This window comes from Aptenodytes patagonicus, chromosome 4, assembly GCF_965638725.1.
Source record: "Aptenodytes patagonicus chromosome 4, bAptPat1.pri.cur, whole genome shotgun sequence".
Classification (NCBI taxonomy): Eukaryota; Metazoa; Chordata; class Aves; order Sphenisciformes; family Spheniscidae; genus Aptenodytes; species Aptenodytes patagonicus.
In genome coordinates, this window is record NC_134952.1 from 12,589,450 (window position 1) to 12,607,614 (window position 18,165).

The window sequence follows — 18,165 nt, forward strand, 5'->3', positions numbered from 1 at the left end:
AGTGCTCTCTTCTAAAGGCTTCAGCATTGAAACTCTGAAAAAAACCCCACTTTGTAGCAGTAACTATCCCTTTTCAATGCTTCTCTGCCATCCTTTTGTTCTTTTCAGTGCTCATTAGCTAAAAGAAACTAAAAGAAACCTGCCACTATATTAAGAATATTTTTCTAGGTTTGAAAAAACATGGCTAGTTCTGTCTGTATTTTGCAGTTCCGTGTGGTGCTAGTTTTCATCCTGACACTGCATCGTGCAGTGACAGAAGCGCAACACATATACTTTTCCATCACCACCCACAAGGTGGGAAAAAAGAGCTAAGCAGAGCAAGGGCTCGTCTGCAAGTACTAACAGCACCTCCTCGGCTATGCAGAAAAATAAGAGCTGACTTCAAAGCCCAGTGTTGCGTAAGAGAACAATTTGGCCTGAGATCTGGAAGACTTGCAATAGACCTCTACCAGAATTCGTACTTGATAAAGGTATCCGTCTGCTCCTCCAGCTCTTTTTCAGAGGATCACGTAATTTTGAATGAATAAAAACAAAGTCAGTACTTGGCCATCAGTATGTCATACACACAAACCTATGAATATTTCAAATGTGGGCACTCTGCAGAAATTGTTTCACATTCCTGAAAAATCTACAGTGAAAAATGGCATCTGTGCTACACACCTGTACCTGCAATGTCTAGTATAAAAAGAATGCACAAGTAAAACGTTAGTATAGGAAAATGTTAGTTAGTGAAACTCAAAGCAAGTCACATCCAAAATTAAATCACTTTGGATGAAGCCTCATTTGTTATACATAGGATCAAATTGCACCATATGGTCTCTCCATATTTACAGTTTTTCATTTGGAAGTTTGGAAGGGGACTCAGACACCTCTAAGGTACCTGTCCCTTTGTCACCAAGAAGCCCTCCCTAGGACAGACGGTTGGGTGGGAGGACTTCCACTCTATATGCCCTTTTCTTCACTGGAATCATAGAATCATAGAATCATAGAATCATTGAGGTTGGAAAAGACCTCTAAGATCATCGAGTCCAACCGTCGACCCAACACCACCACCCACTAAACCATGTCCCTAAGTGCCTCATCTACACGTCTTTTAAATACCTCCAGGGATGGGGACTCCACCACTTCCCTGGGCAGCCTGTTCCAATGTTTCACCACTCTTTCAGTAAAGAAATTTTTCCTTACATCCAATCTAAACCTCCCCTGGCGCAACTTGAGGCCATTTGCTCTCGTCCTGTCACTAGTTACTTGGGAGAAGAGACCGACACCCACCTCGCTACAACCTCCTTTCAGGGAGTTGTAGAGAGCGATGAGGTCTCCCCTCAGCCTCCTTTTCTCCAGGCTAAACAACCCCAGTTCCCTCAGCCGCTCCTCATCAGACTTGTTCTCCAGACCCCTCACCAGCCTCGTTGCCCTTCTCTGGACACGCTCCAGCACCTCAATGTCCTTCTTGTAGTGAGGGGCCCAAAACTGAACACAGTATTCGAGGTGCGGCCTCACCAGGGCCGAATAACAATCGGCCGAATAACAATCTCCTTTAAGGAATGGGGCTGAAGGTGCCCTGCCCAGTACCTCTGTGTTATTCAAAGAAGTGGGAACATGCAACAGCTCTCATGTCGAAGAGAACCAGGATGACACCTGTGTCCCTCCCACTGTGACACTGAGGACTGCCTATGCAGTGAGTTCTGCCCTATAGCCCCATTCTACTATGTTCATTGCTCCCTGCGTGGGCTCTGTTGTCTCATACTCCTCGCCCAGGGGAGTCACTGCTGAAATTGGTAGGAACATGACCAAGTACAGCAAGAGTGAAAAGTGAGAAACCAAATCCCTGGCTGAGCATGCACACCTTGACAGGTGGCCCAGAGCCTAAGGTTTCCTCCAAGCCACCTGAGGCAGAACGGTCCCCAAGGGGCTGGTGCCCGGAGGAGGCTGCAATGAGCACTGTGTGCCCACCCGCTGCCCACCCATGTCCTGCTGGGGATGTCGCTTAAGTCGGAGGGGATGTGATGTGAAGCCAGAGGTGGCTACTTTGCAATCACACATCCAGCTTTCCACGTGATGTGAGAACTTTCAGCTGTGGTCATGGAGCAGCTTTCTATGTCTTTGGCATCACCAAGCATATCGGGCACAGAACTATATGCCTGGATCAGGCTTTAAGGGACACCAAGTAAAGAAGGGTTCATATTTACCTTGCTTTTCTTCCCTCTCTACCAGTCAAAAAATGACTGGGCATAAGCCTATGACACCCAGACCACACTCACAGCCTAAAGTTGAGAGTTTATCTATTTTATAGTGGTATCTGAATGGATTTGATACCTTTTTTTTCCCCCATAATGTTGCTTTGCCTGCAGATATACAGCAATGCATTACAAAAGTTAATGGAATCACAGCAATTCAGTTTTGACAAATAATTATGCAGAAATCAAATACATACAATTGCACTGCACTGGGTATTCAGCACCAACCTAATTAAAATTCTAAGGGGAATAGGATGGACAGTGCTAAACCTAATTTGCCAGAGGTGTTTGACAGAAAAGAAATTAAAGCAAAGACTAAAATACTGACTTCAACCAGATGTACTGAAATCATGCAGAACAAGTATGTATGATGGAAACAGAACCTAGTCTATTCTCTTTGAGGAAAGAATATCATGTCAGTGGCTTGCCCAGTAACAACATCCTGAAATAATTCTCTGAACCTTAAAGATGATCCAATTTGCTTTGAAGAGGCAGTTCCAGGATTAATACAATGGGACCACTGGAGAGTGACACTGCAGGAGGGACGGTATGAAAGGTATGAAAAGAGTACAGGCAGGAAGCCCAAAGAGGATAAGCCATTTCAAAGATAAAAAGTTCCAGTCTAAAACTTCTTTTTCTAGTTCTCATTACTTATAAAAAGTACTACAAGAAAAGAATAAAGTTGTAACAAAAAGAGTACGCTAAGGTAACTAAGGTATTTTCAGACAAAGGTAGAAAAACTATCTAGTCAAAAATCTTTTCTTTTCTGGTACAAATTAGCTATCTCAAGGGGGAAAAAAAAATCCAATTCCAATCTGAGACAACAGGCTAATGCATATCCATAAAGGTGCACCATGCCTAAGCAGGAAGACCAGATTGGCAGATCATCTGTGGAGAAATTTATTCAGACTCCCAAACCTTTTCTACCATTGTTGTTAAACCACAACAAGGCTGGGCCTTGAGGGAGCCCAGGAATGTCAGCTACTCTTTGAGGCATTTACATACAAGAAGGCATAGTTCAAGGACATCATTCAAGGGAAGCACTGTCCAAAACAATTGGTTTTCCAAATCTGCTATAATCCAGAGAAAACAGGTCACCACAACTTTTTTACTTGAGATATAAATTTCAAGTTCCTGACTCTGCATATAGAAAGAATTAACATTTTGTAGCACACAGCTAGAACAGAATTCCCTGGAATTGCTCTACTGGGCCACAGACAGGGCTGGGGAGGATGAATTCTGGGATCTTAGTGCATGCCTATTTTGAGAATATATTAAGAAGAAGCACAAAATGTGTTTTGTACCAAATTCAGGAGAGGAGGAGCCCTTTATGCTCTTCCAGTCATAAAGAGATTTTTTTGTGTGTGTTAAAAACCAAACTTGTGCTGTGTGAAAAGTGTTAAGGAGACGGGGAAAAAACCCCACAAATTAACCATCTGTGCTTATCAGGACACATACATCCTCTTTCCTCCCTAAAAATTCATGAAAAGATATTTCAAGCTATAATGGAAAGAGGATGTACATGATAAGGAGAGTAAAACATCCTTCTATAGCATTGTTTATTTGCAGTGGTAGCACAACAGCACAACTCCATAAACCAGAGCAAGAAGTTTAAAGGTTGATTTCGTAAAGATGGGCCTGACCTGTGGTTCTGAGAGATCTGGATGCATTTAGTGACAATTTTGGCTTTCTGTGACATTCCAGGGGATACAGCAAGCTATCCACAGGCTGCTTCCAGCTGATGCTTATCCACCTGTGCACTAGAGGCTACAGATTGTATAGATGCTTCTTAGTACAGCAAAACTCAGTGGAGGACTCATAGGAAACACGTCTTTCAGTATTCAGGTGATGGGCCATTCAAGACAGGTACGACCATCACATGCTGGAATGACATGATTACTCATGTATCGATGCAGACATCACACAACCTTTCTCTGACAGGGCTTGTGGCTGGGTAATAGCTTCTTTGAAAGTTTATACATCTGCTGAAACGTGCCATTCTTCTTTTTCTTTCTTTAAGGAAAAATCACTTGTCACTGTAACAACGGCATCTTGAAATAACAATTCTCAAAATCGAACAATGATATTACAGCACAGACAGAATCGTCTTTTTAGCTTGTTTTAATACCGTGAGCTCAAATGATAGTTGGGAAAACTTCCAAGTGGTACAGAAATGTACCCTGATGAAACAAAACTTCCAAAGCCCCTAAACTCTGAGAAAGTTTGGGTCTCATCCTTAAAAATGTAACTTTTTTATATTCGAGCTAAAATAAATCTATGTCTAACATAATTTGGAACTGTACCTAAACGCCGAGTCTGGACATCTTCCAACAGAAATATTGAGAAAGAAGAAGAAATTTAACAGATACCAAAAGAGACATGAACCAAATGTTTGCCTGTCTAAACTTCACTATCATTATACAGCTCTCGACTGATGACTCACACCTATGATTCAGTATTGCTCACTGTTATTTTTCCAGATGATATTTACAAGTATATATTAAAATACATATATATGAAACATTAACATGTATATAGTAAGATGTTAATGAAAAATTTTAGAGACATCAAAATTGCATTCCTAAGTCAAATTCAATACTCAAAGAAAATGTCAGCTGCAAATGCTTCCTTCCCCGTTTTATTTTTAATGAATTGAAGAGATGCACTGGAAAGAGAATGGTTGGAACACTTAATACACAGGTTGATCAGGTTTCCTTTACCTTTTCTCCTTGAAAATTAACTCAAGCTCCTTTCTAGCCAAATGAGCCATACTGTGCAAGCTCTAGTAACTGAAAATCCTGGAAGAAAACAATGAAGAGATTTCAAATGACTCACGGATTATTTAACTAGCAAAACAAAAAGAAAACATTTGGGAAAAAACATAGGAAAGATCTGCTGGTTTAGATTATTGTGAGTTGTTGGGAAAAAAAAAAGATTCAATTGAGATGCACATGACAGTATCAAGGAAGAGTGGATCCGTGCGTAACACTCACTGGACTACCTCCCACTTAATTTTCTCCAGACTGTGTTGCAAATGTCTTCTTCTCTTCTTCCCTCCTTTTGGTCAGAAGAACAATCCAGTATTTACATCATGAACTTTAAAGTGCAAGAGAAATTAATTCAGATTCTTGCTCTATCACATACTTCTGTCTAACACCAGGATTGCCTTTGTGTTCTAGTCCCTCACCTGAAAAATAAACAGTATCTATCTCCTATACCTCAAATGTCTGTAAGGAATCTATAGGATAGAGCAATGAAGGACTGGCTGATGGAGTATCTAAAACAGATACATCAGAAGTTCCAACAAGAAATGACAGGACAAACCTACGGAAAAGAAAGTAACCAGAGGAATATCATTAAAGAAGTGGTACACTAATGTATTGTCATTACTTAAACAGCACAGAAGGGCTCTTACACGTACAATGTGGAAATTGCAGACGATGGTTAGCCTCATAAAATCTTTTTAAACAACAACAACAGAAAACCCAAAACCCCAAAGCCTTTCTTCAGAGTAGAAACACATTGTAATGTTGGGTTCCAATACCTGACTCACGTATTGAGGAATTCATGCAGATAAAAAGTTTCTCCAAAGGCTGTAGAAGTGTATGACTCCTAGCATTGCAATTAACAGATTACTCATCAGCTATCAGCTCTGCTGGAGTACTTTCTGAAAATACCTCTCCCTCTGCTTTCCAGCCTTTTTGAAGTTACATATTTTTCCTCTCAAAAACAGATATATAGAAAAGTTTCTTCCTTAATCCAGTTTTACACTAAAGAATCAATGGCATAGGCAAGAGCAAAGAGATAAACAGTTTACCAACTTCAAATTTAGGTAATACAGAGTTTACCTTTCTTTCCAAAAGCACTACGAAGATGAATGTATCCTGTTTTTACTTACCAATCCATTACTGATAACATATATTGATCACATATACTGATAACATAGATATTTTTAAGAACTGTGGATTATCACAACAGCCTTTTTGGCTGAAGGGATCTGCTCTGTAATGCTCTGCTGAGTAGAGAACATGGTGTAACTCTGCATTTATACAGTTACAGACATTCCTTCCCATTTTTATTATGTGCACATGAAGAGCCCTACAGTCTCGGTTACTACATGGGAGCACAATAAAGGACAGACAGCCATTCGCAGTGGCTTTTTAGTGACCTGTAAATATATATTTGACTGTAAAATACTGACTTAAAAAAATCCACAGAAAAAAACCCAAATGAAACCAAAACACTGAACAGACGCATTCACATCGAGTGAGAACTCAAGGAGGATCAAAACGTCACAAATTCTAGAACTGGACTTTTATTCAATGCATTAAATATACCCAGTTCAACTGGCTGCATCAAGAGGGAAAACCAGTCCTCTGTAGCTGGTAATAAAAACAAGGATTACCCTGCTAGGTGACTTTAGGGAGTCGGATCCTTTCCTCAGGAACTATGGTTACTAACATTCACAGTGAGGAATAGGACACGGCCTTATTTTGCAATGTACTTGAAAATCACAGAAGACAAATGCTGAACGATGCTACACTTCGGCTTCTCCCCTGAGCGTTTAACAATCGGCTCCCCGACATTACACGGTAACTGGGCTGACTGTGCCCCGTACTGGCATGCCAGGCTACAACTTTCCATCCAGATGTTGCAAATACCTTTGCAAAAAGTGTTTCGAAGCCCACGTTTTCCAGGAATTACCCTGCCTCAGAGCTGTCTGGACACAAAGCTTCGCACAGTACAGGAACCATTCGTTTTTTTATGAGAGAACATGGAAGGTGATAAACAGAGCTCTATGTACGGATGGGGGTGTTACTTAGTGCAGAAATTCAAGCTATATAATACATACTTATGTACTGTATCATGTTTTCCCTTACTGGTATCTTCTGTCATGCATTTATCGTGTACTGTTTTTGGTTAATTACTTAATCTGTACAATACACACACACACACACACTTAAACGCCAATAGTTAGCAGCACTGTGTCTTTAGTATATCCTACATTATCTTTCAGTGCTGTATTTAAACATTCCTACTCTGCATAGTCTCACTGTACACCACCACAGTTATCTTTTGCAGCCCTTCGTTAGTCCTTCAATACAGCACAAACATCCTGCTCATTAGCCTATAATCACACTGCTTATCAGTTGCATTTTCAAGCTCCTCATTACTTTGCTGCACAGCTCCAATAATTAGATTTTATATTTTACAGGCCTGTAAAACATTGCATTAGCTTCTATTAGCTGCAGCCATCACCTTTTCTCCCAGAAACTGTTAGTTTAGGTAGGACACCTATTTTGAAACTACTGCCTTGGTGCATTAATTCCATCACCAACACACAGCACTCGCTGACGGCACGTCTTGGAAGGTACAGCCTGTAGCCACGCTTGCAGTACACAGATATTTGTGATGAATCCGTTCAACCATGAAACAAGCAGTGTCATAGTGACAAAGCAGACAAGACACAGCCAGGAAGACAGGGTTATGTCTTACTTTTGTAAAAAGTAGGAGCTCTGTGTTATTTCTTCCTTTTCAGCTTTGCAACCCAGGCAGGGCTGGGGCAGGCAGTGGAGTGCGCAGCCCTCGGGGTGCGATTGCCAGACATGGCCGGGCCTGGGGGCACCTTAAAAATTTCCCACCATCGTTCCACCCCAGCCATTTGTTCCTGTTAAAACAACTGAAATGATCCACATTCAAATTAATGGTTTTGAAGATTTATTTTTAACCTGGATCATTTCAGTAATCCTGTTTACAACTCAGTCCCACGAACAGTTGTAGAGGCCTAAGTAAGTGAGTAGAAAAAGAGAATGAAATGGTGAAAAATTGGGAAAGATAAATTTCTTAGCACACTTTCTTCACTGAATTCAATGTATCACGTAACTAACCCTTAGCATGCAAGCATTTACCCTAAGAAACAGTCCTGTGTAGATTTAGTTTCAGTAGCTGCAAATCCTGCAGTGCATTAGTAGGTTTCAGCAAGGAATGGAGTATATCATAGAGTGTTTGAGGGGTTTGCTACTGAGAGTCAGCTCTGGCATATTAGAAACATAAATAAAATACCAGAACTAATAACTCACACAGTGCTACAAAAATTATTAATATTAATTTGGGGGTTTTGTACCATAAAAATGCTAGCTGGATTAGAGTACAGGAAGAAATTTACCATTAGGTGTAAATTTTTTAATAAAAAGGCTTTCCTTCACAACCTCAATTTATTATTTCTGTGTCCTGGTTTCGGCAGGGATAGAGTTAATTTCCTTCCTAGTAGCTGGTACAGTGCTGTGGTTTGGATTTAGGATGAGAACAAAGTTGATGATAACACACCGATGTTTTAGTTGTTGCTAAGTAGTGCTTACACTAGGCAAGGACTTTTCAGCTTCCCATGCTCTACCGACTGAGAAGGCTGGAGGTGCACAAGAAGCTGGGAGGGGGCACAGCCAGGACAGCTGACCCAAACTGGCCAAAGGGACATTCCATACCATGTGACGTCATGCTCAGTACATAAACTGGGGAAAGCTGGCCGGGGGGGCCACTGCTCGGGGACTGGCTGGGCATCGGTCGGCGGGTGGTGAGCAATTGCACTGTGCATCACTTGCTTTGTGTATTATTATCATCATATTATTATCATTTTATTTCAATTATTAAACTGTTTTTATCTCAACCCACGAGTTTTTCTCACTTGTGCTCTTCCAATTCTCTCCCCCATCCCACCAGGTGGGGGGAGTGAGCGAGCAGCTGTGTGGTGCTCAGTTGCCGACTGAGGTTAAACCACGACATTCTGAAAGTACCATGTTGGGAAAAAACCAGTGGATTCACTAAACTATTTAACTACTACCTACAAAAAAATGAATACTTCACTTCCTATATAGTGTTAACTTCCTTCCACCAATTTGAACAAACAACAACCTGTGAAAAAAATGTGTGTTTTTTTAAAATTTAGGGAAAATAAAGAAGAAAGAAAAGCCTTTGGTGCTAAAATGCAATACTCCAAAATTATGCTTACTAACCAGATTGCCAAAAGTGGAAACATCCTTATATCACTTCCAGTACGATTCCTCTTTTGTGAGTGCTGTGACTGGAAATGAGTAATTACAAAGGAAAATTTCTCATCTCACATACTTGTGTTCTTTGGGGAAAGAGGACGGTTTAAGAACATTTTCTTGAGGTTTGCAAGGAGCATTAAAATTCTCCACCATGGAAAAATGCTAGGTATTTTCCACAGCCCAGGCTTTTTATTTAAACCACTACACACAGCTGAAATATTTCTGAAACAACTTTATTCTCAGTCAGGCAGTTCCTTGGAAGGCAAGAATGATGTTGGGATGTATGAGAAGAGAGAATTTGGCCCTGTGCTTTCTGACCAGAACAGCAAGTTCTCTTGTAATCGCTGGATAGATCCAGCTGCAACAAGAACATTTAGGAAATTAAAAAAGGACTGATAAGAATTTAATAAATTGTATGTGCACATTCACATGCGATTATGTATTCCTCTAGTGACGGGCTCTGCCAACTATAATAGTCAGCTACTTACTCTTCAGTAAGTGGAACTCTTCTTTAATTCCATTTGTAGAAGTTTTTGCTTTTGCTGCTGAAGTGCTGACCTCAACTTTATGGTTGCTCTGGGGGAGGTGGGAGGGGGAGTGAATTATATAGCCAGGTTGTAGCACTTTATAAAAAGGTAAATGAAGTCAATGTTTTGTCAGTAATTTGACTGTGGTACTCTGCACCTGAAGCCAAATGCTTGGCAGAACTAACGGAGTAACTGGACATTTTTATAAAGAACAAAAATATCCTAAACAGTAAGTAAATACAGATAAATAGACTCTGGAAGGTATCAAGCCTTATGCTGAGCATATTAGAGACCCATCAACTGCCCCACGGTTGTCTGTTGTGGGTTTTCTGGCATGCTTCTCTGAAACTGCTAGTACACATCACGGATGGAGGCTGGGCAGTGCCCAGATGCAGCACAAGCTCATCCAGGATATCAGTTTTCTGATTATTCTAAGTTATTACAATTGCATCAGGAACAAAACCTTTACAAGTAATTTTAAGGCATCATTTTGAATTCTTCTCCTGCAACAGAAGTTCACTGTCCGTGTTGAAAACACCGCCTGCTTTACCCATGCCTGCCCGTGAATGAAGCTGCCACGATGTGTCTGAAGTCATGAAAACATTTGGACAGTTAAAGAAGATCAGGTTTTCCTAACAGCCTTTGAAATCACCGTGTGTCTGTGCCACCTGAACCGGCAGTTTGCAGAACACAGTGGGAAAGCCTGCAGGTAATGATGGGAGGAGGCACACCTGAGGGTGCTTCGACTGGGGAATTCAGATGCTCACAACCACTTCAGCAGGACTTGTTTCTGTTACTTGCCCCAGTCGTAATCTCCTAATAGTCTTCTACAATTGCTGAAGCTTTTTTTTTTAAGTTTATTTTGTTTAAGGCTTTCAGCAGCCAAATTTCCCCTGCAGTTGTTCTCCTGTAACTGCAGTGACACCTGGGGAGGGCCGAGCCCATCAGCTGTAGTTTGGCCTGCTGTTGAACTTGGCAAGCCAGCAGCACATAAAGCCCCAGCAGATGTTTCTGCTTTTATAGCAGCTCTTCCAAACCCTTGGCCAGACATAAATCCAAAATAGATCCAGAAAAGAGACAAAGAGTGCCACCATCACGGCTCTTAAAATTAGAAGGCAGAACCAGCCTTTTCTGCAGGACTCCGAGAGACCATTAGCAGCAGAAGGTGCTGTGAAGTGTTCCCATAAATTATGCAGACAGATTACGAGGGCCAGCCACAGCAAATGCAGCACATTTTGCACTGCATCGCAGTTTGCTAGGAAACAGAATCCTAAGACAAATACACGCATTTACATAGGAGTTTCCAAACTGAGAAGATCACACTTCATAGCAACAAGAACAGGAAGCAGGCGGTTTTATGGCCATTAATGCTTTCACGTGGATCTACGATGCTTCCACACCACAGTAATGAATGTTCTAAAAATAAAACAGCAAGGAGATGACCCTTGGCAGAAGAAGTCTTCTGAATACATGCCATGCTGGATCTATTTTGCAAAAAGAAAGTCGCACTAAGAGTGTGTTCACAGCTGACATTGTGCTTTACAGAGGAGAGGGTTGATATATGCCAGGGTGACATGCTAATACCTTCGTTCACTTGATGATGACTAAGTGCTCTTAACAGAAGCTCGGTCCACTATAAATTGTTGCCATGTAATTTCAAATGCAAGTGAAAACAACCCCCACAGAGTAAGATTAGCTCTCTACATCCAAAATAACACAAAGTACTCAAGGAGCTGAAAACTTCAATCACATTCTTGTCTGGCATTAAGGGAGACTAGGAGGAGGAAAAAGTGACCCAGTGTCTAAAAAGGAGGAGGTTTTTTTTGTAGGAGTGAAGGTTATTACATGTTCTCCTGCTTCCCCTAGCTTCTACCATTCAAGCTCAGATGGAGCTGCCAGCAGAGGATGCCAGTCTGCAGATCTGGGGCTGCAGGGGTGTCTGGGGTCTCTCGCGGAGGTTGGGATAGCAAGAGATGGGCTCCTTCCTTGCAGGAGCTCTGTGGTGGCAGAGGATCTGGGTCACCAAGTGAAGAGCTGCAGATGGAGGTCAGCAGACTTCACAGCATCCGAGATGACAGGAAGGAGATCCATGGGATCCTCTCTGAGACACTGCAGCTGTAAGAGCCTGAATCCTCCCATGATGGCGAAGGCTGGAAGCTGGTGACTCCTGGCACCAGGAGGAAATCTCCTGCTCCATCTACAGATCTACAACTACAGAATAGCTCCAGTGCCCTGGAAGCATGTGAGGGGCTGGGACCAGTGTCCAGCAGAGCACTGAGCTGACCGAGCCTGAGCCACGCAGCAGTGCCAGGAGGAAATGTCCAGTGATAGTAGTTGAAGACTCCCCACTACAGTGGACGGAGGCCCCCATCTGCTCACCTGATCTGCTGTCTAGGGAGGTTTGCTGCTTGTTGGGGGCTTGGATCCAGGATGTGGAAGACAGACTGCCAAGTTTTTTCTGTCCCTTAGATTATTAACCCCTGTTGCTTTTCTTCATGGACACCCACATGGGTGAGACCCAGGGGAGACCTGGACAGTACCAACCATGACTACATGGCTCTGGGGACAAAGGCCAAGGAGGGCCCAGGCTGTCTTCTCCTCAATCCTGGTAGTGTGGGGAAAGGCCGCGAGGAGGTGTAGAGGGATCCTGTAGGTTGATGCCTGGTTGTGCCCCTGGTGTTGACCATAGGATCCTCCTTGGTGATCAAGGACTGCTAGGCAGAGATGAGAGCCACCTGACAAAGTGGGACAAAAGCATCTTTGCCAACAGGCTGGCCAGCCTAGTAAGAAGAGCTTTAAACTACAAATGACAAGGGAGGGAGATTAATATCCACAATCAAGTGACGAAGTGGTGGACAAATGTTGGTTGACAGCCGGCTGAACATGAGCCGGCAGTGTGCCCAGGTGGCCAAGGTAGCCAATGGCATCCTGGCCTGTATCAGAAATAGTGTGGCCAGCAGGAGGAGGGAAGTGATCGTGCCCCTGTACTCGGCACTGGTGAGGCCGCACCTCGAATACTGTGTTCAGTTTTGGGCCCCTCACTACAAGAAGGACGTTGAGGTGCTGGAGCGTGTCCAGAGAAGGGCAACGAGGCTGGTGAGGGGTCTGGAGAACAAGTCTTATGAGGAGTGGCTGAGGGAACTGGGGTTGTTTAGCCTGGAGAAAAGGAGGCTGAGGGGAGACCTCATCGCTCTCTACAACTCCCTGAAAGGAGGTTGTAGCGAGGTGGGTGTCGGTCTCTTCTCCCAAGTAACAAGCGATAGGACGAGAGGAAATGGCCTCAAGTTGCGCCAGGGGAGGTTTAGATTGGACGTGAGGAAAAATTTCTTTACTGAAAGAGTGGTTAAACATTGGAACAGGCTGCCCAGGGAAGTGGTGGAGTCCCCATCCCTGGAGGTATTTAAAAGACGTGTAGATGAGGCGCTTAGGGACATGGTTTAGTGGGCATGGTGGTGTTGGGTTGACGGTTGGACTCGATGATCTTAGAGGTCTTTTCCAACCTTAATGATTCTATGAAAGGGTGCAGAGTGGTATGGACAAGAGAGACCTCGTAACCAACAGAGGTGGGCAGGAGTGCGCCCAGTCCAAGTGTGTGCACACAGATAAGGAAGTGCCCACCGGACAGCATGATGGGAGAAGCTCTCACCCTTTTCCTGGGAAATCAGCGTGACTAGGTGCCCATCTGAAGTGTCTGTACACTAATGTATGCACCTTGGGGAACGAAGAGGAGGAATCTGAGGTGTGCACACAGTTGCAGGGCTATGATCTAATTTGGGATTACAACCCTAGAATTCAGGAGAGCAGACTTCAGCCTATTCAGGGATCTGCTTGAAAAAATCCCATGGAATATGGGACCAGGAGATGGGTCCAGGACAGCTGTTTGATTTTCATGGATAACCTGTTCCAAGCTCAAGAATGGTCCAGTCCAATTAGCAGGAAGTCAAGCAGGAGTGGCAGGAGGCCTGCATGGATGAACAAGATGCTCCTGACAAAATTCAGACATAAAAAAGAAGCATGCAAGAGGAAGACTAGAGAAAATGTGGGCCCGCTACTGAATGGAGCAGGAAACTTGATGGCAAAGGACATGGCAAAGGTCAAGGTACTCAATACTTCTTTGTCTCAGTCTTCACTGGTAAGACTTGCCTTCAGCAAGCCCAGGCCCCTGAGACCAGTGGGAAAGGCTAGAGCAAGAAAACCTTAACTTCCTGCTGGTTGACAGCCGGCTGAACATGAGCTGGCAGTGTGCCCAGGTGGCCAAGACGGCCAATGGCATCCTGGCCTGTATCAGAGGTCTTTTCAAACCTTAATGATTCTATGATTCCTTGAAGGAGCATCACGTTAAGGAACATTTAAACAAACTGGGCATACACATGTCCATGGGCCCTGATGGGATGCACCCATCAGTGCTGATGGAGCTGACTGATGTCACTGCAAGGCCACTCTTGATTATCCTTGAAAGGCCACAGTGATTGGGTGAGGTTCCTGAGGGCAAATCTCGCTCTTATCTTCAAGAAGGAGGATCCAGAGAACTGAAGTCTGGTCAGCCTCACCCTCATCCCTGGGAAGGTGATGGAGCAAATACTTCCAGAAGCCATTTCCATATATATGAACAGAAAGATTATTGGGAGTAGACAACAGGGATTTATGAATCTAATGATCTACCCCAGGGATTAATACTGGCACCTGTTCACCTGGATGGTGGCAGCAAGTTTGAAGATGATATAAAACTGTGAGAAGTGGCTGATGATACATCAATAAAACATCTTGTGGAGACATGGGAAAACAGGAATCTCATCAAGCTCAACAAAGGGAGGTGCGAAGTCCTGCTCCTGGAGAGGAATAACCCCATGCACCAGTACATGCTGGAGGCCAACAGGCTGGAAAGCAGCTTTGCAGAAAAGGACCTGGGGGTGCTGGTGGACACCAAGATAAACGTAAGCCAGCAATGTGCCCTTGCAGCAAAGAAGGCCAATAGCCTCCCAGGCTGCATCAGGAAGAGCATTGCCAGCAGGCCAAGGGAAGTGATCCTTCCCACTCAGCTGGTGAGACACATCTGCAGTACTGTGGCTCCTCAGTACAAGATTTGGACATACTAGAGTGAGCCCAGCAAAGGGCCACAAAGATGATTAACGTACTAGAACATCTACCACATATGGCAAGGCTGAGAGAGCTGTGATTATTCAGCCTGGAGAAGAGAAGGCTCAGGGGGAACCTTATCAATGTGTATAAATACCGGATGGGAGGGAGTAAAGATGGAGCCAGACTCTTCTTGTCAGTGCCCACTGAAATGACAAGAGGCAATGGGCTTAAATGGAAATACATTAAACTCCATTTAAATGTAAGAAAAAAATCTTTTTTACTGTGAGTGTGGTTGAACGCTGGAACAGGATGCCGAGAAAGGTTGTGCAATCTCCATCCTTGGAGATACCTGAAACTCAAGTGGACAAGGTGGTGGATGCCCCATCCCTGGAAACATTCAAGGTCAGGTTGGACGGGGCTCTGAGCAACCTGATCTAGTTGAAGATGTCCCTGCCCACAGCAGGGGGGTTGGACTAGATGACCTTTAAGGTTCCCTTCCAACCGAAACTATTCTATGATTCTATGATTCTATGAAGGTCTAGAGCACCATGTGTTGAGCAGGGGGTTTGGATTTGATGATGTCAAGAGTTCCCTTCCAACCTCAACGAATTTGTGATTCTGTACTTCCTCAAAATTACATAACATGATCTGTTTTTGCTGAAGTTACTGTGTAACAAAACCAATTTTCTGTAGACAACCAACACAATTACAGTATCACCAAGTCACAAAAGGAACTTATCTGAGTATTTTCTAGGAAATCCACAACTTCACATAAAGTCTTGACCATACTGAAAACAAAAGCTTTGTCATTTTGTTTTGTCTTTAAATTCAGTGGAATCAGAACTCTGCCTGGAGTCTACTTATGCCAAAGAAGTGCCGAACTGTGCAGCAGTGTTGGTTAAGCCAACAAAAGATACCCTCACATTTACTGATAAGCAAAGTACCTACAACATAGGGCCTGCACAATCTTTGGATATGAAATCTGAAATTGTAGTCCTATCCCAATTTTACATTTGCAGTTTGAAAGGTGGCACAGAAGCATTTTATCTACTTTTCTTCTTGCAGTCATATAACTAAGTCTTATTCAACTGCCCAAAGCAGTCAAGCTTATATGAAAAAAAAAAATGTGGTTTTGCCCAATGAAAGCTTTTTTTTTTTTTCCTTTTCTGCTGTTGTTGATTCCACTCAAAACCAACACTTTGGGGAACTTAACCTATGAAAGCTTTGGCAAACCTTTTGGTATATGCGGTCAAGCCTCAGGTTCATAGTGAAAGTTCAGCACTACACCACTACTCTACAAATAAATGTACAGATCCCAAATGCTAGCTACTAGTCCCACCAGGCATACTTTATTAAGTATCTTTTACACGTGACTCAGAAACCAGCTTGATCTTACACCAATAAAATGAAAACCAACATGCCAGTGTTTGGGGAGAGACTAAGATACATTTGCTGTTCTTGCTTCCAAATCACATCCACTCCAAGGCAGTCTTTTTCAAAAAAATCAAGACTCCAGCTACCATTGGAGAATGCAAAAGGGGGGTGGTTAGGAGGAGTCACTCAATGCAATGCCTATTGCCCCACATTTGTGGGTAATCCCATGGAACACAGCAGACTACAGTCTGTCCTCCTTCACTCAGATTCATATAGTAAAGTAAATTTACATGTAAAGTTATCTTGTGTTCAGACTGAATCAGACTGTATCTCCAGATATGAACTGAGTTTTGTTTTCTTTTTACTGAGACAAACTCTCATTATCATTATGAGACAATGACCAAGTGAAAAAGCCTCACAATATATCTTAAAGACACATGTAATATCTTGACCGTTGAATGCAGCTGAAGTGCTTTCACATGTAGGTTTTTTATATTTTGTCCAGTTTTTAATATCCTGTGCTAATAAAAATGAGATCTGAGTAATAATTTTGTTGTTCCTGCACACTTACTTATTAGATAAAGGGAATTCCTTCTTCTAGAGCCATCTGTCTAAATTTAGACTGTGTCCTACTATTAAACTGGTAGACTAGCTGTATTTAACATTACCACTGATTAACCTGTCTGTAACATCTAACCCTGTAGAATAAATGCCACAGAAGATTTAAGGAAATGAAACACAGTGGCACCACAGGGCAGGCTAAAAAGTTCCAAAAACTTTCAGCAGAAAGTTAGAGGAAAATGACCTAGCTTCTGAGCTGTGTATTTGCTGAATGCATTGACAGTGAAGCTTACACACTCATACAGAAGAGTATTTAATAACTGAAACAAAATTGGTTTTAACAGCTGTAAATGACCATCCTTGAGTTATCACTACTAAAGCCTGATAATTCTTAAATGAAATTTAACCATCTTGCTTATTTTAGTTACTTTAAAATATCTTCTTCAGAAAGTTTTGGCATAATACATTTTTTCAATTTCTGAATTTCCGAAGTTTTAAACCGCAGAAGAGGTTCTCCTATAGGAGACTACCATATTTCCAGACAAAATATAATAGCTGTTCTTCATTAACTACTAGTCCAAGGATACCAAAATGGATGTCATGCACATGTATTTTCCAAGATACTATTTTGTCATGTTCTGATCTCTTTTTTTTTTATTAAGAAGTTGCTAGTAAAACTGATTGATGGGTAGTCTTATTGTACCAGGAGGACTTGTCATTCAACTCTTTGACCTTGTCTTCACACTAACAGTCAAGTGTCTTTGAAATCTGTTTACTTCAGAATTTACAAGAGTATTAATGACAGGATGTCAGCACTTCTCAGGTTTGAAAAGATCTAATAATAGTACATGAGTTTGGACAGTAGGGTCATCTGTAATGTACTTTAAGAAAGAGAGACAAACTTTATTATTCCACCTTATGATTAAAGACAAGTACAATTCTTAAGCCACTTTATAGTCTTAGTTTATGTTTTTATTGAAGAACGTTCTCTATTTTTTGAGGCCAACAGACCACATTATGTGAGAACAAGAAAAAAGCTACACTGTCAATTAAAGGACTTAACTTGACAGATGCAGCACCCTTTCCAGAAACAGCTACAGAACCTAAAAAGCATAGTCACCTCTTATTGAGCAAGCTTTGGGCAAGTTTGAGAAGCAGCCTACATGACTCAAAGCTGGTTTACTCTTTCATCATTATGTACAATGTATACAACGGGGCTATTTGACCCTCTGTCACTAACATGGGGCCTGCATTCCTGCACTTCAGATTCATGAAAATGAGGCATCTAGATTTAATGAGGGGGATGGAAGAAAGAAATCTTTTCTGGTGGTAATACTTTCC

The 18,165-nt window shown here is 42.4% G+C and overlaps 1 protein-coding gene across 4 annotated transcripts in view; it reads right to left on the reverse strand.

Moving 5' to 3' along the window:
- The window catches only part of SORCS2 (sortilin related VPS10 domain containing receptor 2), a 636,731-nt gene that overhangs the window by 268,616 nt on the left and 349,950 nt on the right, over window positions 1–18,165 (reverse strand). The window lies entirely within an intron of this gene.